Source organism: Pogona vitticeps, chromosome 2 (assembly GCF_051106095.1).
Source record: "Pogona vitticeps strain Pit_001003342236 chromosome 2, PviZW2.1, whole genome shotgun sequence".
Taxonomy (NCBI): Eukaryota; Metazoa; Chordata; class Lepidosauria; order Squamata; family Agamidae; genus Pogona; species Pogona vitticeps.
Window position 1 is genome coordinate 255,830,545 of NC_135784.1, and position 24,623 is coordinate 255,855,167.

Consider the following 24,623-nt stretch of genomic DNA (forward strand, 5'->3'; position numbering starts at 1 on the left):
ACTTATATGCAGAATGCATCATGCGAAAGGCTGGACTGGAGGAATCCCAAACCAGAATTAAGATTGCCGGAAGAAATATCAACAACCTCCGATATGCAGATGATACCACTCTGATGGCAGAAAGTGAGGAGGAATTAAAGAACCTCGTATTGAGGGTGAAAGAGGAGAGCGCAAAAAATGGTCTGAAGCTCAACTTCAAAAAAACTAAGATCGTGGCCACTGGCCCCATCACCTCCTGGCAAATAGAAGGGGAAGATATGGAGGCAGTGACAGATTTTATTTTCTTGGGCTCCATGATCACTACAGATGGTGACAGCAACCACGAAATTAAAAGACTCCTGCTTTTTGGGAGGAAAGCGATGACAAATCTCGACAGCATCTTTAAAAGCAACTAAAGTACGCATAGTCAAAGCTATGGTTTTTCCAATCGTGATGTATGGAAGTGAGAGCTGGACCATAAAGAAAGCTGGCCACTGAAGAATTGATGCTTTTGAATTGTGGTGCTGGAGGAGACTCTTAAGAGTCCCCTGGACTGCAAAGAGAACAAACCTACCCATTCTAAAGGAAATCAACCCTGAGTGCTCACTGGAAGGACAGATCCTAAATTTGAGGCTCCAATACTTTGGCCATCTCATGAGAAGAGAAGAATCCATGGAAAAGACCCTGATGTTAGGAAAGTGTGAAGGAAAGAGGAGAAGGGGACGTCAGAGGACGAGATAGTTGGACAGTATCACCGAAGCTACCAATATGAATTTGACCCAATTCCAGGAGGCAGTGGAAGACAGGAGGGCCTGGCGTGCTCTGGTCCATGAGGTCACAAAGAGTCGGACATGACTAAACGACTAAACAACAAATGCAGCTCTGTGGTAATAAGTGGTAAACTTGCCTCAGTGTCTATTTATGGGCAATGAGGTGGACATTAAGGGGGATGTCAGTTAAACGAAGCACTAGTCATCATATCATAGGCATCCTTCAGTCTCGAGAGACTATGGTAACATGCTCTGTATGTGTCCTCTCCAGAGCATGAAGCCTGGGTAAAGTTATATGGAGGATAGGCTGTTACCCAAGCAGCAGATCCCCCCCCCTCTCCACGTTGCTGAAATAGTCCAATGGAAAGGCAAGAGCCAATATAATTACTATTTCATGTTGGTTCTTTTACAACAATTATATCCAAATATACACACATGAATGTAGATGAAACAACAGCCAGACATTATGCCTGTTTTTTCAAAACGTTACAGCTATGCTACAGTTAAAAGAAGATACATTTTATGACAACCACTGGTATTTCTGCTAACATCTGTGTTTCCTTATTATGCTTAAGTGAGAACGTATACAAAGGAAACATCACAGGCAGTGCTCACTAAAAGGATAATCATTAAATTAGCAAACCCAGAAGTGTTCATTTTTGAGACACAATAAACCAGTGAGTCTTGATAGGTTTCTGGATTCCAAGTTAGCAATTTTTTGTTCTTTATCGTCCAGGAGTTTTCTGACCTATGGGAGCGTGCAGTTTCGACCAGGAGTGGTCCTCTCAGACCAGATAGGCGGGGTATAAATCAAATAAATAAATAAATAAATAAATAAATGACCCACTTTTTCCAGAGGAAGTGTATGGTGGAAAGCAAAACGGCGCCATCTACTGCAACTCTCCACAGTCTGGACTGCTTTGGATTAGCTGAGGATGATGGCGCCTGTAGTTCAGCACAGCTACTCCCTCAGGCTGTTCTATTAAATGTTCTTCTATTGAAAACCAGTTGCATAGCAATGGTGGTAAGTGGCTCCAAAGTGGCTCTGACATATCCCTACTAAGCAGCAGCATTTACCTTCCAGTGAAGGCCTTTGATCGTGATGAAGATCCGTGGCCACACAGGAAGACATTGATCTCATTTCAAAATTACACATATAGCAAATTAAAACACTAATAGCAGTAAATTAAGACAGGAGCAGAATGATATGTTAGCTAATGTTCTTTGAAAGGTCTTCTGTGCAGCACTATATGTAGGGTGTCACATGTCTTTTCTTTTCGTTCAATCATCTTTAAAATTGCCAGTTTAATACTACAATAAGGCTATATATACTATGATGGCTGCAATTTTCTAAAGCCAAGAAATCGGAAACTAAGGCTGATGCCTTAGCAAACATGTGATGTGAACTGTAATTTGAATCTGCTTTGTTGCAAATCAACCTATATAATACACAGGATTATTACTACTTAACTGAAGGCAATTATGACTCCATTTCAAAATACACACTTCAGAAAAATGTATAATGTAAACAAATAAAAAAAATGCTGGTAAGCATGTCAGCTCTTGGAGGGCACTTACACCTCACCAAAAGGGAGGACAAAAGAGGATACTAATTTGCATCCAAATGTAAATGCAAATTGATAGGTACACATGGAAAAGTAGAAATATTTTTTAATATTTAAAGAGAACTAAAATGCATCTCCCTTGAGGAACCCCATAATCTGTGTGCCTGCTGAATTTGGCGTCGGGGGGGGGGGGACAGAAAAATACAGGTTTAGTGGTGACTCTTAGCAACTTGTCTGACTCGGGTCAGCATGCCTTGCTGCTGAGTAACCTCTACAGGCCTGTAGTTCATCAGGTGCAGTCATTCACTTCATGTTTTTCCAAAACACCATGCTTATGTCTGAGGAAAATGTACTTATTCATTTCTCATTCTCACTCTTCCCCTCAACGTTCTGCCTGTCAGGAACAAAGTCAGCAGGAGTCATTCGTCACCTTTCTTGTTCTATAAACATCTTCTTTTTTTGTCTCAGAATATATATATATTTATTAAGTTAGTGTAATATAAACTCTATTGCACAGAGTGATGAGGGATGTACTATGGTTGTAATCAAGGAGAAGCACAGCAGGCAGAACTCAGCTCCTTTCTAGAGAAATAAGGTCAATTGTAGAATCGGAAATGAATGTGCTGAATTGTGGAAGAACAGAGAGGCCATCTGACATGCTATGTTCACCACTGCCTTCAGATCTTGAGAAGGGAATAATCTTGTAGAGCTAGACCATAGGCTTTGGGGACCAGGGGACCATTCAAATAGTAGCTTCAGGGTTAGGGCGACCAGATGAAAAAGAGGGCCGGGTTCCAGTACCAAAAATACAGTATTTGTTTAGAGGAAGAAATGTCAGCAGGTGCATCTTTTAGTGAAAACTTACACCTGCTGGAATTTCCTCCGCCATGCAGCTATTAAACCCTGCCCTCTTTCTCACCTTGGTCAAAACTGCACGCTCCCAGAAAGAAAGAAAGAAAGAAAACAGATTGCATTCAGAGTGACTACTGGTGTGTCACACGATGGCAAGCCTTACTGCAAAGTAAGAATATCCCCTCTGAATGCAGAATAGCAACTTCCACAACTATTCTGTCCCCATTTTTAAAAAAATAATATTCCTTAAATGACCTGTTTTGTTTGGCTCCAAGTCAGACACAAACATAGTTTTCAATTGAGGGAAAACTGTTGATTCGGCACGGTGAATCTTGCGTTCTTCTAGCAGAGCCTTGTTGCGCACTGGTTAAACTGAAGCACTGCAGTCAAGACTCTGCTCATGATCAGAGTTCAATCTTGGGGTCAGGTAGCCAACTTAAGGTTGACTTTTACCACATCTTCTCCTAAAAATGTTGGCTCTGCCGGCAATTGTCACCGAGCGGAGCGCCTTTGCTCTCCCCTCGGGATAGCGTGAGACACGCTATTCTCATAGTTACCCGGGGGAGGGGGAGCGTCCTTAAAATCCCATGTGCTCGGCCTCTTTCAAGGCTTGCGTTCTCTAGCAGTGGCTGTGTTCAGCACTGCAGGGATTTTTTTGCTGTGTAGCAGCCAACGGTGTCGAGGGAGCTGTGGGTGGTGCATTGGCACTCCCCAAGTTTGGAGTGTAGTGTCCTGGATCAGCCTTGATTCCCGGCAGAGCCTGCTTACAGCTATTTTGTTTTTTTGTTTGTTTTTTTAAAAGGCAGAATGAATTGGAGAACAACAAGAAATCCCAATGGATTTATTTTGTTTATCCATCCATCCATCCATCCATCCATCCATCCATCCATCCATCCATCCATCTATCTATCTATCTATCTATCTATCTATCTATCTATCTATCTATCTATCTATCTATCTATCTATCTATCTATCTATCTATCTATCTATCTATCTATCTATCTATCTATCTATCTATCTATCTATCTATCTATCTATCTCTAAAATCATAAATAGGAGCATGTGAAAAAGGGTTTCATAAGCTTCAGGACTAAGGGGGTGGCAACCCCCCTATTGGGCTCGGCCCTTCGGTTGAGGTAGTTGGGGACAGGGCAATACACACACCCCACAAACACACACTAGTTGGGGGACATAGTTATGCCTCTGCCATACACATGGTTAATTACGTGGTTGTGTGTTTGTTGGGGTTTCTTTAAATTTAATTGGAAGTGGTGCGCTTACAAACACACGCACACGCACATTCAAAAAATACAATACAATACAATAAAAATAGAAGAAGAAGAAGAAGAAGAAGAAGAAGAAGAAAGAAAGAAAGAAAGAAAGAAAAAAAAAAGAAAGAAGTTTAAATTAACATTATATAAGATAATAATAACAGAAACAGTTGCATTGGAGCAACTACCAGTTGTTGGTTAGCTAGTCCTGAGGGATTGTATTTTAAAAAAGATTATTATTATTATAAATTAATAGGTAAATAAATAGGCAAGCAATAAGGGTACAACGTAGGCTGTCTTTTTACAATTGCAGCACGTTAGTAAGAGTTGGCTGCATGGCTAGCGGGTGGATTATTTAGTAATGGCTAAATACCCTTTAAAGGAAGTGGCAGCATATTTACTTGATGGGTTTCAGTTAGCTTTTTGTATCCCAGTTTTGGGGAGATGCAAGGCAACGTTTGCCAAAAATTTGAAGTCTGTTCAAGGTATGGAGAAAATAGTTAGACAAAAAAATTGAGAAGGAGGTCTGAGAGGGCAGAGTGTTAGGTACGTTCGTTCAGCCACCGATCCCGCATCTCTGGGTGTCTCCTTTGGGGATTGTACCTTTAAAAGGCCCCAGGTGAATTCAGGCTCATACATGCATTATGCATTGTTTGACAAGGCAGTGCGCATGATTAGGGCATGTGGCATAGGGGCAGAGATGGCCAAGGCTGATGTAAAATCGGCTTTTTGTCTGCTGCCAGTTCACCCAGAGAATTTTGAGTTGTTAAGTTTTTCCTTTGAGGGTGCCTTTTACATGGATAGAGCATTACTCATGGGTTGCTCGCTGTCCTGTGCAGCGTTTGAGCACTTTAGCTCCTTTTTGGAATGGGAACTTAGATGTAGGGTGGGGCTCCGTAGCACAGCCCATTATTTAGATGATTTTCTTTTTTGTGGTGCAAAGGATTCTAGGAATTGTAGGCAGTTGATGGAGACTTTTGAGAAATTGGCTCAGGAGATTGGGCTTCCTTTGGCTGAGGACAAAATGGAAGGGCCAATGCCTAACATCACATTATTGGGTATAGAGTTGGATACCTGTCACCAATACAGCAAGCTTCTTGCGGGCCAGATTGGGGCATCTATTGAGGCAGAAGAAGGCCACCCTAAGAGGGCTACAGGAGACAGTGGGCCATTTGAATTTTGCTTGTAGGGTAGTTGCTCCAAGTAGGGCCTTTTTGCGCAGACTCTGTACAGCCATGAAGGGTCTCCGCAAACCATTCCATAGAACTAGGATTACAGCAGGCATGAGACAAGATCTGAAAACTTGGCAACAATTTTTGAACAATTTTAACAGAGTTTCATTCTGGAGTACAAAATTCCAAGTTCAAACAGATGCTGCAGGGTCATTAGCTTTTGGCATCTATTTCTGGGGTCTCTGGTGTACAAGGACTTGACCTGAAGAGTGGCAAAGGTTAAGCCTGACCAAGGACTTGATGTTCCTGGAGATTTTTCCCATGCTCAGCGCCACTTGGCTACGGGCTGAGGAATGGGCCTATTCAGTAGTCAGATTCTGCCGCGATAATATGGCAGTGGTGCCTGTCATTAATAACATGTCATCCAGATCTGAATGGGTCATGAGGCTTGTGAGGGCACTTGTATTACATACCTTACTATTTAATATAATATTTCATGCAAGGCACATTGCCAGCATAGATAACAATATAGCTGACACCCTGTCCTGTCAACAGATGGAGCGGTTCAGGGCGCTGGCTCCTGGAGTTTGCAGGTGGCCAGAAGTCCTCCTACAACAGGTATGGCAGATTGGAGGTGGGAGGCACTATAAGCAACAGGGCTGGCTCTTGCCCCAAGTACTTGGCGGGGTTATTTTGCAGTTTGCAAAGAGTTTAGACAGTTTAGAGTTCATGAGCAGTTGGAACAGGTGTGGCCCATACCAGTTGATCACCTACAACAATTTGGCGTTTTTTCTTTTTCAAAAGGACATGGCACCTAGCTCTATTCAGGGCAAGATGTCGGCGTTGGCATTCCAGGCTAAGGCCCTTGGAGTAGCTGATTCCACAGGGGACTTTAGAATTTGTATGATGATTGAAGGATGGAATAAGGAACGAATTAGAACGCCCGATGATAGGTCCCCTTTTTCTCCAGCCATACTGATAAGGTTTGGTGAATCATGGGGCAGCATTTGTTGTGATAGGTACGAGGGCTTCCCTCTTTCAGGCAGCAACACTTTTGACATTTTTGGAGCATTTCATATTAGTGAGGTTGTGGCAGCTGGCAAGCATGACACGTCACAAACGGCATTACAACTTGCAGATGTCACAATGGGCAGACAGGTTACAATTGCATATCCGGAGAGCTAAAACAGATCATTTAGAGAAAGGAGCCTTTATCTCACTAGGGGCTTGCTCCCTTTTAGAAATATGCCCAGTTAGGGCACTAGAGGATTACCTTAAGAGAAGGAGAGAAGATTAGGGCTACTTATTTTGTCATAGGGACAGCATCCCACTGACAAAATAGCAATTTTGGAAGGTAACTGGGGCTGCTTTGGAAGGAGTGGGTTTGACTGGATGGCGCTTTGGAACCCACTCTTTTTTCCATTGGGGCAACGTCTACTGCCACCATGCTAGGGTACGAGGGCCTCGTACGGCCCAGAGGAGATCAGGAAAGTGGGGAGATGGTCCTCCCATAGATACAAACTTTATGCATGGGAGTTGCCACAGCTGTAGGCCGCTGCCAGGCTCTTTGTCTCTTTCTTTCAGATGCAAAGCAACCCAAACAGCAGTTGAGGATCCTGTTGCTGGGTCACTGTTTCATTCACTGTGTGGCAGATTATGCTGCCAGGACAGCATGGGGCTGAGATTTGGGACTGCAACCAGCAGTGAGCTTGAAATGCTTGGCTGGAGGGGCATGCTTTGGGCCAATTTTTCTGGCATGGCTGATGCAGCGGAAGCTGTTGTACCCCCAGATGTGTTGTTGGTTCATCGGGGGGGGGGTAATGACTTGACCAGGAGAAGTGGGAAGTCCCTGTGCTGGACATTCTGGCTGGTTTGAGGAGCTGGAAGGCTAAGTTCACGTTTTCAAGAATAGTTCGGTCCACGATTATTTCTCAGCATGGTTGGAGAGCCACAATGCTAGTTGCATAAATAGAGCACGTAGAATAAGGAAGCTTGCAGAGCAATGGTTAATGACTTAGGATCAGTTATAAGACACCCGGATATCTGATTGGACCGATCAGAGCTTTATAGAGGTGATGGGGTTCATTTATCTGAGGCCAGTTTAGAGATTTTCTTGAGGGATCTTTGTAAGGGCCTGAGTGCAGAAATTTTTGGCTTGATGGGGGGAATGGAGCATAGCAAGCTTGCCCATTCCGTGGTGGAAGGAAACTGAATTGGTGAGTGCTCACGGAGTTCAAGCAGTGCATAGCGAGTCTGAACTTTCGGTGCTGCGGGTGATGTGGTTACAGTGCTGGGAGGAAAGACCTGCTGGGACCCTCCCTGGGCTGAGGGCCACCAAAGGCTGGGGGCTTGCATGCCTGGGGAAGGCTTGATATTTCGCTGACTGGTGTCATGCTGTCTGAGGGACAGCACAACAATGGGGCATGGGACTCGCCCATATGGGTTGGTGGGGGAGACCTGTGAGACCTTTGGCACCAAACCTGATTCCGCACTACCACAGGCCCCTGGTTTCTAAGCCATAAATTATGGCATGTTGATTTAATAAAGTGTGGCCCTATTTATACCCATCACCTGCGTCTCGCCTCGTTATTCCAGAGTGGGAGGGCAATGACCCAAAGCAGCTTACAACATTAAAAAGAAACAGTATTAAAAGATAAAAACAAGGAACCATTAGAATGTTTTAAAAATAATTAAAATTAGATTATAATAAAACAAATTAAAACAGATTTAAAACTAACAAAAGTATAAACAACTCCATTCTTTTAAAAAAAAACCCTCTTAGACAGCCAGTCACTAAGGGAAAGCCTGCCGGAAGACTGGCATCTTTGTCCTTGAGAGGACAGCAAAGATGGGGCCTGTCTGGCCTGCTGTGAGAGGGAGTTCCAGAGACTGGGAGCAGTAACAGAGAAGGCCCTGTTCCATATTTCCACCCGGGAGTTAAATGAACCCTGTAATCAGCCCTAGTTAACAACTAAAACAGCTTCCTCAGATTTAGATGGAAAATAGGGATAGAGTTGGATGTCATCCACATATTGGTGACACGAAACCCTCTGGAGAACCATTCCAAGCAGTTTCATGTCAATGTTCAATAGCATGAGGGACAAAACAGAACCCTGAAAGGCACAAGGAGCCAACAACCAGATTTTTCAAGAGGAGTCCCACAGCACTATCTTTTGAGTTCTCCCCTCTAGGAAGGACTGGAGCCAGCATAGAACAGTGCCTCCAAGTTCCATCCCTGAGAAGAGGAATACCATGCAACCTGCTGAGGGATCCAGGAGAACCAACACACACTCCTCAGTTCCCAGCGTAGGTCATCCACCAAGGCAACCAGAGCAGTTCCCATCCCATAATGAGACCTGAAACCAGATTGAAAGAGATCTAGACAATGTAGATCGTCCAGGAATCCCTGGAGCTAAGAAGCTACTACCTGCTCCAATACCTTGCCCAGGAATGGAACACTGGCTGGTAATTTTCCAGTATCATGGGATCCAAGGGGCACTTTTCCAGCAATGTGCTTACTACTGCCTCCCTTAAATATGTGGGGGATCCTACCTTGCTGTAAAGAACCATTCACAACTCCTCCCACCCACTCAGTTAATCCCTTTCTGGCCTTTTTATAAACCAGAAATGGCAAGGGTCCAAGAGGAGAACCCTTTTCCATTGGCCTATTCACATCAGAAGTAGCCAAAGATCTCTTTCCATTTCCATTAAGAAAAATGTTGGGGTAGCAGGTCAAAACAAAGCACTGAGAGGGGGTGCCCCTTGCTTTTGAGGAAGCCTGCTGCTCCGCAAGGATTCCATGAATTGTTTTGTGCAAACCATTTTCGGAGAGAATCATCTGGGGATAGTATAGAAGGATCTTTTCATATAAAAATCACAAGCAAATCTTAGGTCACCCCCCCACACACACACTGCATATCCAGATATGGACTCCAGAGGGGATATACCAAAAATTCCTTAGAGGTCCTGCACAATAGTTTCTCTTCTAATGGGCACCACTTCTTAGGTGCGCCATGCAAATTGATTCCTCTGTGTTTTAAATCACCATGTAACATGAGTCCTCAGACCTGTTTCCTTGTGCTTTTTTTCATCTGACTACACTGACCCTTGGCTATCTCAGATTACCAAGAGGTTGTGTTTCTTATCTCAAGAACACACACTCGCCAAAAATCTAACTTGCAATCTACCATTTTTCTAATTGGATTTGAATCTGAGGTGACACTTGTCCCCATCATAACCATTTCAAAGATTGGCTGAAACTCAGTAGCTTTGGGGTTATTATAAGTGGAGAAGAGGAAAAGGAGCCCTTCCGTATAAACATGTTGCTGTTACTGCGTGGTGAGAAATTAAAACGCACATCCACTTGGGAAAATTAACAACAAACGACTGTAGAAATGACACTTCCTTATATAACAGATTAATTCTGTCTGGAGCCAGAATTCCAAGTGCTGAGTTTAGTTTTAAATAGCACAGTACTCTTACAGAACAAAAACTGCTGTGGAAAGGGCACACAGCTTTATACTTGGCTGTTTATTTCAACAATTACTTTATAGGTCAAGGAAGCAGAATATTCCAGAATTTAAGCTACCGCAGTCGTGTCATTTGACCCCAAGACCCTTGATTGCCACTGAACGGAATAAGCATAGAAAAAACAGCAAGTGTTTTACACCTGATAAAAGTGTGACACCCACAGGACTGGTTTACAAGCAGTTTTTCAAATGCAACCATACCTTGACAGATAGTATTAATGTGTGAAATAAACAGCAGATTATGGTGTTAATTTCCACAATATATATTTTGAACAGAACAGGTATATATATATACCTGTTCTGTTCAAAATATATATTGTGGAAATTAACACCATATATATATTAAAGATGAAAGTCCTAGGTCAGACTATTCAGTCCACCTAGCTCTATTCTGGTCTACAACAGGAATGGGTAATGTGAGCCCTCCAGATGTTTCTAAAGTGCAGTTCCCATAATCCTTCACCACTAGTTATGCCAGCTAGTGCTGATAGGAGACATATGCCAAAACATCTGGAGGGCCTAACCCTACCACAGGTGGTTTGCACCACCTGATAGCAGATGTTCAAGGTTTTAGGGACCTATCTTTCCTAAGTCTACCTGAAGATGGCAAGTTCTGAGCTGTAGTCTTTCCCAAGAAAGGGAATGGGAGTGAAGTTTCTCCCCACCAAAACTGCTCATTTTCAGATACGCCTTCCCACAGCTGCTGTTAGATACAGAAGGAAGCAACCAACTCAACAGAAGACCAGAAGACCTCCGAACAAATTGGTACACCAAAACATGCCCCGCAGTTGTAATCCCAACACATGATGCCATTTCCAACATCTTCTTGACCTCCATCTTGAGGCTTGTTTTTTGTTTGTTTTTTAAGTTTCTAAGGCTATCTTTATTTCACTTATTTTTTTCACAAATGAGTTTTCCCTTTTAAATATGAAGGTACTGAAGGCACAAAAAATTCTCAGTCAACTAATTTCAGGTGAAACATCCTCTTGATGGTCTCAGACCTTCCTACCTTCTCAGCCACCATTACCTATTTCCCCTTTACTCACCAGGAAATTTCTTTTCATTGGTGTCATTTTCAAATGAAATTTAAAACTCACTAATATATGTATCTGCATTCAGGCTAAGCTCCCAGTGGCAATGCTAGGAAGCACTAGAGTGTTGGAAGTATGTTTCTTTTTTAAAATAGATATTCAAATGATAAAGCATCATTTGATAAAGCAGCTGCACTGGTGAATTTCTCACTGGATCTTCAGGAACACTCCCAACAGATGCAGAGAAGAAAGTAATTGCTGTCACAGGAATTGTCTCTGTGTAATGTTATGAACACCATAGGGTGACTGATTTCTCGCTGTAGATTATAAGCCCTTTCTTCCAGAACTTGATCAACAGGAAACTATAGCATCCATGCAACATAAACTGTTGTATCAGCCATCTAATGTATTCATGAAAGAGATGCTCTGGCGCGACCCAGATGCACCTGTAGGGTTTATCTGTTCTAATACAGCAGTATTGAGAGATGGCTTGAACCCTCAAGTATCAGGATTTTGGTAAAAGCTTGCATTGACCAAGTTCTGAGGTATTTGCTCTCTGAGAACTACAGTATATTCAATGTTCATAGTAGGCCAGGATTAGTATTATGGATAAAGTGAAGGTCAGAGGAAAGCTTTAATGTACTCTTCCTGTATTTATTGTACAGTTGACATATTGTGCAAGTAGCAATGCCACAGAATGCCTGCCTTGCAAGTCTACTTCTGTATGGATCCTGCCAAAAGGAAAGTGACTCTAAGTAATTAAAATACCTTGTCCTGTTGTTTGACGGTAAAATAGAGAAACAGCATTGCAAATCAATCCCTGGAGTCTCTGTTTATATTAAAGCTATTTTAAACCACACAACCAAGTCCAATTATTTCCTTCCTCTTGCATAAGACTTACTGGAATTCCTCAGTTTCTTGGTGCTATAAATTGTTCAACATGTTTTCAACTCTTGGACCAGTTCATACCTAGATGTATTTTTTGCTTCTGATGTAATTATACTCTGAACCTTTAACCTTTGAACTATAGAGTTGGAAGGGACCCTATGGATCATCAAGTCCAGCCCCTCTCAAGGAGGCCTAGTGAGGAATCGAACACTCAACCTCTGGCTCCACAGCCAGATGCCTAAACCACTGAGTTATCCAGCATTTCACTGACTGTGGATTTTTGAACTTCTGTGTTTCTTCTGCACCAGACCCAGCTATGTAATGCCCAACCTGATAAAACCTTCTGCAGCAGTCCAGTGTGAGCTCTGTCCATGGAACTTCTGAGGCATATTAATAGTCTGTGCCTTCAGATTACATTATATCTGCATTCAGGTGAGCTTTAGGTAAAGGTAAAGGTTCCCCTTGACATTTAGTACAGTTGTGTCCAACTCTAGGGGGTGGTGTTCATTCCCTGTTTCCAAGCCGTTGAGCCAGCATTTGTCTCTAGACAGTTTCCGTGGTTACGTGGCCAGCACGACTAGACATGGAACGCTGTTACCTTCCCATCAAAGTGGTACCTATTTATCTACTCGCATTTACATGCTTTTGAACTGCTAGGTTGGCAGGAGGTGGGACAAGCGACCGGAGCTCACTCCGCTGCATGGATTCAATCTTATGACTGCTGGTCTTCTGACTTTGCAGCACAGAGGCTTCTGCGGTTTAACCCACAGAGCCATCATGCAGCTTTACAAAACTCTTTTTGCAATGAACAGCTTCCCTGTATTATCATACAGTACACCCTGAAATCTGCAGAAATATATGCCGAGAAATATATTTTAAGTTAGGGTTCCTAAACATCTGACCAAATCAGCTTCACTGGTCAACTCTCATCTGAAGAAGAAGAAAAAATATATATTGTCAATTAATCATTAATATTATAAAAAGCACAACCCGGTGTTTTCATGCATGCACATTTTGAAAAAGCATCATTGGATTGTGAGGTGACATAAGCATCTAATTCCATTAAATTTCTCTAAAGGTACAGTGTTGAAAATAAATAATGTACACTTCAAACTCCCATGAGTAAGTTCTTCTTGCTTGTGAGGGATAATGAATCTATGTCTTTGGGGACGAGAAGGCCTGTTCCACTTGTGTCCTGTACTGTCACATAAAAGACCATCTTCATAATCCGGTGTTTTCATTTTTTTCCCCTCTTATGACCCCAAAGGATGCTAACTTCTTAAGCCATTAATACCAAGGTCAGGGAATGTCAGGCTGCACAAACAGTTTCCTGCTTGTATCTTTCTTTTAAGCCATACTGATGTTTGATTTAAAATACTTACTGGGAATAATGCTGATGGATATCACAAGCTTCACTCCCAGATGTATTTGTTACAGACGACTGACACAAAGTGTTAAGAAAAGAAAATGAAACACTTTGTCAATACAAGATGTGCTAAATAAATCAGGTAGCCAAAACTTTGGGGGCGGAAGGGCTTTAAGCGAATGCCATATTTCTTTGAAAGCCGAGGTCTTGTGAGACAAATAAGAGGCTAATATAGGGATGAATCCACTGGGAACTCTCCCAGTACCACCCACAATAAACTGAACAAGAGCAAAGCATATGCCTCATTCAATTAAATGGGACTATATCTGCAACATTTGCAGTTTCCTCTCCTCCTTCTCTTTTTTATCAAACATTATTTCCAGAAATGTTGCAATAACGTAATACATTTCATGATGAAAATGTTATTTCTCTGCTTATAAATTTATGGTTTCCTTCCTCCACACCCCCAGGAACACAAGGAATGACAATTCAGTGAAAGCAGCCATGGTTAAAATAGCACTTTTCCCAACACCAACCAACACGCCCTGCGCAGAAGCCCAGAGCTTCAACCTGTATCACCACACTTGTTTTCGCTTTGACATTTCACAGAATGTTACAGGTTTTTAGAAATGGGCCTGATCCACTGTTCTACAATTTGGTGAGGTTTGGCAGTTTGGCCACACAACTTCTTCCATGAGCACCACAGCTTCTCAGCCCTGCCTCCTCTCGCACGTGCCCACTCAGAGCCAGTGCCCAGAGGACGCAGGGCGAGGAAACTGCCGTGCTGCCTCTGAATGGGCACCCACCAAAGGAGGCAAGGCTAGGAACCTGGGGTGCCAACAAAGTAAGTTGTGCAGCCGAACCGCAGAATGGCAGCTTGTGGCCATCTCTGGAGCCTTTTCATTAAAATGTAAAATTTGATAATGTTAAATGGATGAGTTTACACTGAAACACATATCTCTGAAATCACTGGTTCCCAAACTTTCTTGATTTGCAGCACCCTTAATGTACTGGCCTCTGCTCCCCCAATATTGGGTGAAGGGGGGAGAAGGGAGCCTGGCCTGAGTAGTATTTCCATGGAAGTCGAATAAGTTTCATCACCTACAGTATGGAACTGAAGAAGGAAGGAAAGAGGAGGGGAGGGGAGGAATACAGATGGGACACCTTGGCAGAGACTCACCCCCCAAAAACAGGGAAGAGCATGGGAGGGCAAGCATGTGATCTGGGCTGTGGACAGGGGGGAGAGGGGGTCCTTCAGGGGACCCTCCCCACCGTCATCCCCTAGCAAACTTTCATGCTGGCTGGGAGGGGTGGGAAATTCCTCCCACTGCACATGCTGCCAGGGAGGCCCTCTCTTCCCCTTCCCTGCCTGGCCAGTGAGCTCCTCCAATGCCTCACAGGTGCTAACACAAAAGAATTAATGGGATCTGGGCTTTTGCGCCAGCCAGGGTGGGATCTTCCCACACTTATTTATTTATTTATTTATTTATTTATTTATTTATTTATTTATTTATTTATTTATTCATTCATTCATTCATTCATTCATTCATTCATTCATTCATTCATTCATTCATTCATTCGATTTCTATTCTGTCCATCTAGACCAAAGATCTACTCTGGCCGGTTACTGCATGTGCTCCTGGGGCAGCCCTCCCCTTCCCTTCCTAGCCCTCAAGCTCCTCCAGTGACCACGTCAATTGGATCAATGGGACCTGGGCTGGGCACCGGCATGGTTCCTGGAGAGGCAGGACTGCATGAGATGGCCATAGCTGCAAAGGCCCCAGTAAGGGGCCCACATGGGACTGGGTCAGTGGAGGCAGAGGGGCTGGCCCAAACCAAGAGTACCTCTCCTGCCAGCTGGGCACCCAAAGGCCTGTGCTAAGGACCAGAAAGCAGGTAGGTGGGCATTGCTGGGATATCAGGGAGCAGACGTGAGTTGGGGCCCACGTCTTCCTCTGGTAAGCAAAGGCACTGCAGAGAAGAAAGGAAGGCCTGGTCAATCCTAAGGATTCCGTAGCGCCTCTGGCCAGGTTTCACAGTCCTCACTTTGGGAAACACTGCCTTAAATTATGTACTCTCCCCCTCTATGTTTGTAAATAATGTAAATATGCATTCACATACCAGTGTAGAATAGTTATAGCATTATGGGAGTTGATACAATCCAGTGAGTAAAATATTAGATTTGAAAATAGGAGAACATTCTCTATCATCTTCCATGTTCGTCACTGCATGGCATTCAGTACATCACTCTCAACCTCAGATTCCCATCTTCTGAAATTTGGGTATTAATAAGAATCACACACTACAGAGTTTCTGAGCACACCAATATATTGTAAATTTTCTGCTTCAAATTCCTATAATGTCCACTGTAAAATAATCCCAGCTAGCACTTTAAGAAGATACACAAATGACTACACAAATGACTGCTACTGAAACAGTTTGTGTGTGTGTTGCTTTATCTACAATTCAGGGCAAAACTGGGTTCTGCATTTTATTCCATTTCCCCTCATTGTCAAGCATCTTTATTCTCACACTGCAAATTTAGGTATGCCAATGATACAGTAAGTACACTAAGTATACAGGATTAAGTCTCTTCAATAGAATGAGACATTTGAATCATAACAGAGGATGTGTAGAAAAGTTTGTGCCATCTACATTTTAAATCCTGTGCATATTTAAGATTAGTAATATGGTAAAACATTTGGATAAGGCAGTGGAAAGGTTCCTTCATAATAAATACCACCCAACAGTGTGTCTGATACTGAAACTCAAGCTCGATAGAAAGGCAGCTTGCAACCTAGCCTGGACAGGTATCTGATCATGTAAGATGCAACAGGTTGAATTTGATAATCTGAGATTCTCATTCTTACCTTTCAAGTGATGGATCCTTATCTCTATCCTTATGGTTGGCCACAACCTGTACTTGCACACAAGTACATATTTGCTTTTTCAGTTATTTCTTCTCAATTTGCTAATCCCGTGCTTGCTTACTCAGCACTTAGTCACTTGAACCCAATTGCACTATCTCCTACCCAGGTTTACAGAGAATTCCAGTATATATGATGTATTTTGATATGATTTTTCTTATGTACGTATTGTCATTGACACAATATATTTTATACCAGAATTATATACTTCAGTTATTCTTTTCCACTCCAAGTTCTTCCAGTATGGAGCATATGGAACTCCCTTATCTTTATTTTGTTGTCTGTTACCAGTTCCTGAGATTTATTTTCCTTTTATTTTCTTTCAAATTTCTAAAGACCTTCAACTAGTTTCTCTTTTACGTTTTACCCTACTTTACGCATGGCGGCGGTTTCTAATAATGACATTACAAATGAAGTTTCCTGAAATGGCAGTCCTCAAGACATTATTATGTCAGCTTTTCATGAGTCAAAGTTAGAGTGGGCTTCATTTTGATTCTGACTAGTCACCAAAAGAGAGTAATGACTTCAAATTGACAGTTTTTTAATCATTCGCTTTTTGTACTCTTGATTGCTTATGTGATCTAACTGTTTATTATCTCTTATTTGCATATCTTGATTTTCCACCAATGAGCTCAGAATGACATATTTGGGAATGTTCTGTTCTTACAACACCCATGCAAGGAAAGCTATGGTGACAGAAAAGCTGCCTTACTCGAGTTAATGTTATGGCCAGGCAGGAATTTGAAAGCTCAGAAGACAATAACTGGATGCACCTTTGCAGGTCATGAAAAAGATGCCTTTCCATTTGAAAATCTGGATCTATCAAAGAAAAGAAATAAGGGGGGAGGCAAGGTAAAGTCTAAAGTACTTTGAGTAGTGCTGAGGGAGAGGACAACTGGTAAACAAAAGCTGGCACAAGTGATACCAGAGCAAGCCTGAAGTCTATTTAAATAAGAACAAAGGGGGGAAATCTTGCTGAAACTCTGAGCTCCTCATAACCCAGACCACCTGGAGAAACAGCTCCTGTATGCAATATATTTGAGATTGTTGTGCATGGTTGGTTAAAGGGTGCAATTCAAACCAGAAGAAATAACAGAGGCAATAAAAAGAAGAATGCTTTACAAAACATTTAACAGAACATACTGCAGAAATAACTTTTCACCTAATCTCTGTTCTGGAGTCATTTACTAGAAGAAAGCAAGACCAGTTGTTTAAACTGATAGGCAACAGATTTTGGGGAAATGAGCCTTCATTTCCAGTCCCTCTTTTCCTTACACCTTTTGTTTTTATAGATCAAAGTAGTCCAAATTAATTTCAGCCTGAACTTCCCCAACATGGGAAATACATAAAAACAACAGCAGAATTCTTAACCTCTGAAATGCACTAATTTAATTTTCAGGCACAATGTTGGTTTTTCCAGTGCCCTTCAGAGAACATCTTAACACAGTTACGTAGAACAAAAAAGTGATGGCTCAAGGTTGTTGTTTTTTACCATCAGTGAAGACTAGAACACATAACATAAGAATGGGAGCAGGAGCTGCTGTCGCCACCACCCACAATGGAGGAGCACTCAGTGCCAGCTCTCCCCATCGGAGCTGCCGGAAAAGGCATCGCTGCTAGCAAAGCACTAAACTACCAACTCCTTTTTAAAAAAAACCTGGATAAGCAGTTGACCTAGGAGCTTGTTGTTAGGCATCCTTCAGTCTCGAAAGACTATGGTGTCGTGCTCTGTATGGAGGACTTGGAACAGCATCTAGTGTGGCTGAAGAAGCCAATTCGAGAGTGGCAATCTCTTCCACACTGAAGACAAATCCAATCTGTCCCCTGTCCAGCTCCCTGGTTTTGCTGCTTTTGTGACTTCCTCTTTGCCTCGGCCTGCTAGAAAAGGGTCTCTTCAAATTGGGAGAGGCCGTGAAGCACTGCCTGCCTCCAGGCTGAACGGTCAGATGTCAGGGTTTCCCATCTGTTGAGGTCTATTCCTAAGGCCTTCAGATCCCGCTTGCAGATATCCTTGTATCGCAGCTGTGGTCTCCCTCTGGGGCGATTTCCCTGCACTAATTCTCCATACAGGAGATCCTTTGGAATCCGACCATCAGCCATTCTCACGACGTGCCCAAGCCAACGTAGATGTCGCTGACCTAGGAGGCACATACAGTAATTCTAAAACCACATGACTACCATGTGACATTAAATAAATTTTCTTAACACCACAGCATATTCTGAAGAATATCAGCAATGTAACCAGGCTTTTAACAAGTACATCTACTGATATTTAAAAGTAAATACGGTCTACATAAGCATCCCTCTACACGGATTGCTGCCTTGTCATGGCGAAGGGGCTTGAGTAATTCAGAGAATCTATGGGCTATGCCAGGGGTGGGCAATTAATTTCTATAGGGGGGCCACATGAAAAATCTGAACTGTGTTTGGGGGCTGAACCAACTTTACTTAAAAATAAAATGAAACAGTGATGTTATGATTGTTTTTATTTTAAACTTGTTAATCTTCACAAATACTAAAGAAATTTTTTAGGGTATGTTAAAGATAAGCAACTGATCAACAAAAAGCTATAAATGGTTTTGATATCCGGCGGGCCAGACAGGAGCGGCTTGTGGGCCGTATGTGGCCCTCAAGTCACACTTTGTCCAGGTCTGGGCTCTGCTGTGCAGGGACACCCAAGACGGACAGGTCATAGTGGAGAGTTCTGACTAAACGTGATCCACCTGGAGCAGGAACTGGCAATGCCACTCCAGTATCTTTGCCAAAAAACCCGCATGAACAGAAACAAAAAGCTAAAAGATATGATGCTAGAAGATGAGCCCCTCAGGTCAGAAGGCATCCAACATGCTACTGAGGAAGAGCAGAGGACAAGTACAAGTAGCTCCAGAGCTAATGAAGTGGTTGGGCCAGCGCCGAAAGGATGCTCAGCTGTGGACACGCCTGGAAGTGAAAAGAAAGTTTGATGCTGCAAAGAAAAATACTGCATAGGAACTGGAATATAAGATCTATGAACCCTGGTAAGCTGAATGTGGTCAAACATGAGATGGCAAGAATAAACATTGACATCCTGGGCGTCAGTGAACTAAAATGGATGGGAATGGGCAAATTCAATTCAGACGATTACCATATCTACTTTTGTGGGAAAGGATCCCGTAGAAGAAATGGAGTGGCCTTCACAGTCAACAAAAGAGTGGGAAATCTGTACTGAGATACAATCTCAAAAATGATAGAATGATGTCAATATGAATCCAACACAGACCTTTCAACATCACAGTACTCCAGGTTTATGCACCAACCACAATGCTGAAGAGGATTAAATTGACCAATTCTATGAAGACTTACAACACCTTCTTGAACTGACACCAAAGAAAGATGTTCTTCTCATTCTGGGGGATTGGAATGCTAAAGTAGGGAGTCAAAAGATAAAAGGAACAACAGGTAAGTTTGGCCTTGGGGTTCAAAATGAAACAGGGCAAAGGCTAATAGAGTTTTGTCAAGTCATCCCAAACACTCTTTTCCAAACACTCTGGTCATCACAAACACTCTTTTCCAACCACACAAGAGGCGACTCTACACATGGACACCACCAAATGGGCAATACTGAAATCAGATTGATTATATTCTCTGCAGTCAGATATGGAGAAGCTGTATACGGTCAGCAAAAATAAGACCCTGAGCTGACTGTGGCTCTGATCTTCAGCTTCTCATAGCAAAATTCAAGCTTAAACTGAAGAGAATAGGAAAAACCACTGGGCTAGTCAGGCATAATCTAAACCAAATCCCTTATGAATCCACAGTGGAAGTGAAGAACAGAGTTAAGTAACTAGATTTGGTGGACAGAGTGCCTGAAGAACTTTGGATAGAGGCTCGTAACATTGTACAGGAAACAGCAAGAAAAACCATGCCAAAGAAAAGGAAATGCAAGAAAGCAAAGTGGCTGTCCAACGAGACATTACAAATAGCAGAGAAGAGAAGGGAAACAAAATGTAAGGGAGATAGGGAAAGTTACAGAAAATTGAATGCGGACTTCCAAAGAATAGCAAGGAGAGACAAAAGGGCCTTCTTAAATGAACAATGCAAAGAAACAGAAGGAAATAATAAAAAAAAGGAAAAACCAGAGATCTGTTCAGGAAAATTGGAGATATTAAAGCAACATTTTGTGCAAAGATGGACATGATAAAGGACAAAAATGGGAGGGACCACACATAAGCAGAAGACATCAAGAAGAGGTGGCAAGAATACACAGAATAATTATACCAGAAAGATCTGGATGTCCCAGACAACCCAGATAGTGCGATTGCTGAGCTTGAGCCAGACATCCTGGAGAGTGAAGTCAAGTGGGCCTCAGAAAGCATGGCTAACAACAAGGCCAGTGGAGGTGATGGCATTCCAGTTGAACTATTTTAAATATAAAAGATGATGCTGTTAAGGTGCTACACTCAATATGCCAGCAAGTTTGGAAAACTCAGCAGTGGCCAGAGGATTGGAAAAGATCAGTCTACATCCCAATCCCAAAGAAGGGCAGTGCCAAAGAATGCTCCAACTACCGTACAATTGCACTCATTTCACACGCTAGCAAGGTTATGCTCAAAATCCTCCAAAGCAGGTTTCAGCAGTATGTGGACCGAGAACTCCCAGAAGTACAAGTTGGATTTCGAAGGGGCAGAGGAACTAGAGACCAAATTGCCAACATGCGCTGGATTATGGAGAAAGCCAGAGAGTTCCAGAAAAACATTTACGTCTGCTTCATTGACTATGCAAAAGCTTTTGACCACAAAAAAAAGCTGTGTCGACCACAGCAAATTATGGCAAGTTCTTAAAGAAATGGGAGTGCCTGATCACCTTATCTACGTCCTAAGAAATCTATATATGGGATCTATATATGGGACAGGAAGCAACAGTTAGAACTGGATATGGAACAACTGATTGGTTCAAAATTGGGAAAGGAGTACGACAAGGCTGTATATTGTCTCCCTGCTTATTTAACTTATATGCAGAATACATCATGCGAAAGGCTGGACTGGATGAATCCTAAGCAGGAATTAAGATTGCCAGAAGAAATATCAACAACCTCAGATATGCAGATGATACCACTCTGATGGCAGAAAGTGAGGAGGAATTAAAGAACCTCTTAATGAGGGTGAAAGAGGAGAGCGCAAAAAATGGTCTGAAGCTCAACTTCAAAAAAACTAAGATCATGGCCACTGGTCCCATCACCTCCTGGGAAATAGAAGGGGAAGATATGGAGGCAGTGACAGATTTTATTTTCTTGGGCTCCATGATCACTACAGATGGTGACAGCAGCCACGAAATTAAAAGACTCCTGCTTTTTGGGAGGAAAGTGATGACAAACCTCGACAGCATCTTAAAAAGCAGAGGCATCACCTTGCCGACTAAAGTACGCATAGTCAAAGCTATGGTTTTTCCAGTCGTGATGTATGAAAGTGAGAGCTGGACCATAAAGAAAGCTGGCCACCAAAGAATTGATGCTTTTGAATTGTGGTGCTGGAGGAGACTCTAGAGAGTCCCCTGGACTGCAAAGAGAACAAACCTATCCATTCTAAAGGAAATCAACCCTGAGTGCTCACTGGATGGACAGATCCTGAAGCTGTAACTCCAATACTTTGGCTATCTCATGAGAAGAGAAGACTCCCTGGAAAAGACCCTGATGTTGGGAAAATGTGAAGGCAAGAGGAGAAGGGAACAACAGAGGACAAGATGGATGGACAGTGTCATCGAAGCTACCAACATGAATCTCCAGGAGGCAATGGAAGACAGGGGAACCTGGCATGCTCTGGTCCATGGGGTCATGAAGAATCGGACATGACTTAATGACTAAACTTAATGACTAAACAACAACAACATAAGCATCACATGGTCAGGCAGGGGTTCTCTATTATTCTCCTCTCTCCTTTTCCTGACCACCATCCCCACATGTATTTGTATTGGAAAAGCTTCTTGTGTGAATTTGAATGAGACCTGTTGTTGAAATCCAGATAGTGGGTTGAGGTGGGCTGGAGACGCTGAATCCAACCTATTCATGAGAGCTTTGACCGACTAGGCCTCCATGAGGTAGGACTCACAGAAAAACCATGTGTTGCAGCCACCAGGGACTAGATAACCCCTATTTTGTAGGCAAGAAAGAAAATACAGTACAGTAGTCCTACTATTGATATGCCTTTAGATCTGTTTAAAACTCAGTTCTTTTAGATTTTGCACAGATTTCCACTTAAGCATTGGAATATAAATATTGCTTTGGAATATAAACATTGCTTCCTCCGGTCTTATTATGCTAATATTAGTATCTTGGCAGAATAATTAAAGGGTATATTTTAGATAAATGCTACCTGCCTCAATAACATGGAATTGTTTTCAACTCTCTGATACACATATTTGGAATCCTTATCACTAAGAAGCATCGTACAATCTTCTCAGGGAATACAAACTATTTTATCTTTGTTTTGATTATGAATTATATATCTTTTGGCAGGAAATTAAAGACACCAGTATCTTAAGATATTAAACTCATGCTTACTAAAAATAAAAATGCTGTAGATGCCTTTTCAGAGGATGTAACATGAGCTTGCAACATAAATCACTATGAAATCTGGAAATGATTCATACTTACATTTCATGCAAATTTTATGCTTTAGGTTCTTCATAAATGTCCATATAGCTGTAGCACACAATGCCTGTTCCATTTATCCCATAGTACATTCTACACTTTTTTCCATTGCAAAAATGATTGATACATTTATATACTTAAACCTGTAGCCATGTTTTTTACCACGAGATTTGTCTGGACAAGCTCTCTGCTACCAGTTCTGAAGCATATACGTTGAGAGGACTAACTACATTGCAGCATATCTTGTGGAGAGAGATATTTTGCATTTAGTATGAATTTACAGTCAGAAAAAGGAATACATACGGGAAGTGGCCTTATCAGACTATTTGTCCATCTAGCTCCATGCAGTCTACTTTTACTGGCAGGCAGAAGTCATTTACATTATCTGCTACCAGTAATTAACTTGAAATGCTGAAGACTGAACCTCAGACCTAAAGCATACAAAGCATGGCCTCTGCTACTGAGCGATAGCTCCTCCCTAGAAAGTTAACAAAAGGAAACAATAATCAACCAAATCCTAAGGATGCTCTGGAAGACTAATGGCATATTTCACTGACTTGCACTACATCATCCTGCAGATGTGAGTATTCCACTTGCTTTAGTCAGAGGAGCTGAGGAAATGGTTGGTTTTCCAAGTCTGTAAGAATACAACTCTTATAATTCTTCCCTATGTAGGGTGCTTCAGTGTAGAAAAATTATGTTTTGCTCTCCACAGAATGTCTCCTGCGGCAGCTTAGAACAGTGGTTCTTAACCTTTTTGAAAGAAACGCCTCCTTGAGCCATTGAGGAAGTTATCATCGCCCCCCTCCCCGTGGTGATGATATCTTTTATTTATTTATTTATTTATTTATTTATTTATTTATTTATTTATTTATTTATCTATCTATCTATCTATCTATCTATTTATTTATTTATTTATTTAGACACTTAAATCCAATGACCCCTGAAAACAAAATTAAATTCCAAGAAAATGAAATGCCCCCCCCCAAAAGTAACATTTAATTATTTAGTTGCAAGTGAATTTTAAGACGCAAAAAGAAATATAAAAAGGGCATAAAAACAAATGCAGGAACTAAAAATTTCAAGACAAAAAGTCTGAAACTAAATTAAAATTGGAGGAAAATATATATTCATGCTCACTGTAAAAAGGCTGCAGCCATCTTCACAGGTTTGGCTTGCTCCAGCACCCCCCTACCGCCCCCTTCTGCTCCAGCGCCCCCACACCGCCCCTTTTCGTTCTACCGCCCCCCTGAAAAATGAAATTGCCCCCTGGGGGGCATTATCGCCCACGTTAAGAACCACTGGTTAGAAGACTGTTCCCAAACTAGCACATCAGCTTACTTATCTGTTTTGTTTTCTCAAGGTTATTCCATGAGGCACAGACTGAAGAATTCTGGTGGTCTTTCAAGGTTTTTATTGATTTTCAAGGTCCACAAATATTACTGTTGGTCAGGACTATACAGTAGTTTGTTGTTGACAGCACTCTGTGCATATGCATGCGCTCTGTGCCTATCCTGGTTGTCTGCACATTATTATTATTATTATTTCAGTTTGTGTGCCACCCCACAGTGCACACGCTCTCTGGGCAGTTCAGAACATGTTAAAAACACAGATAAATACAACAAACTGTATTTATCTGTTAAATACA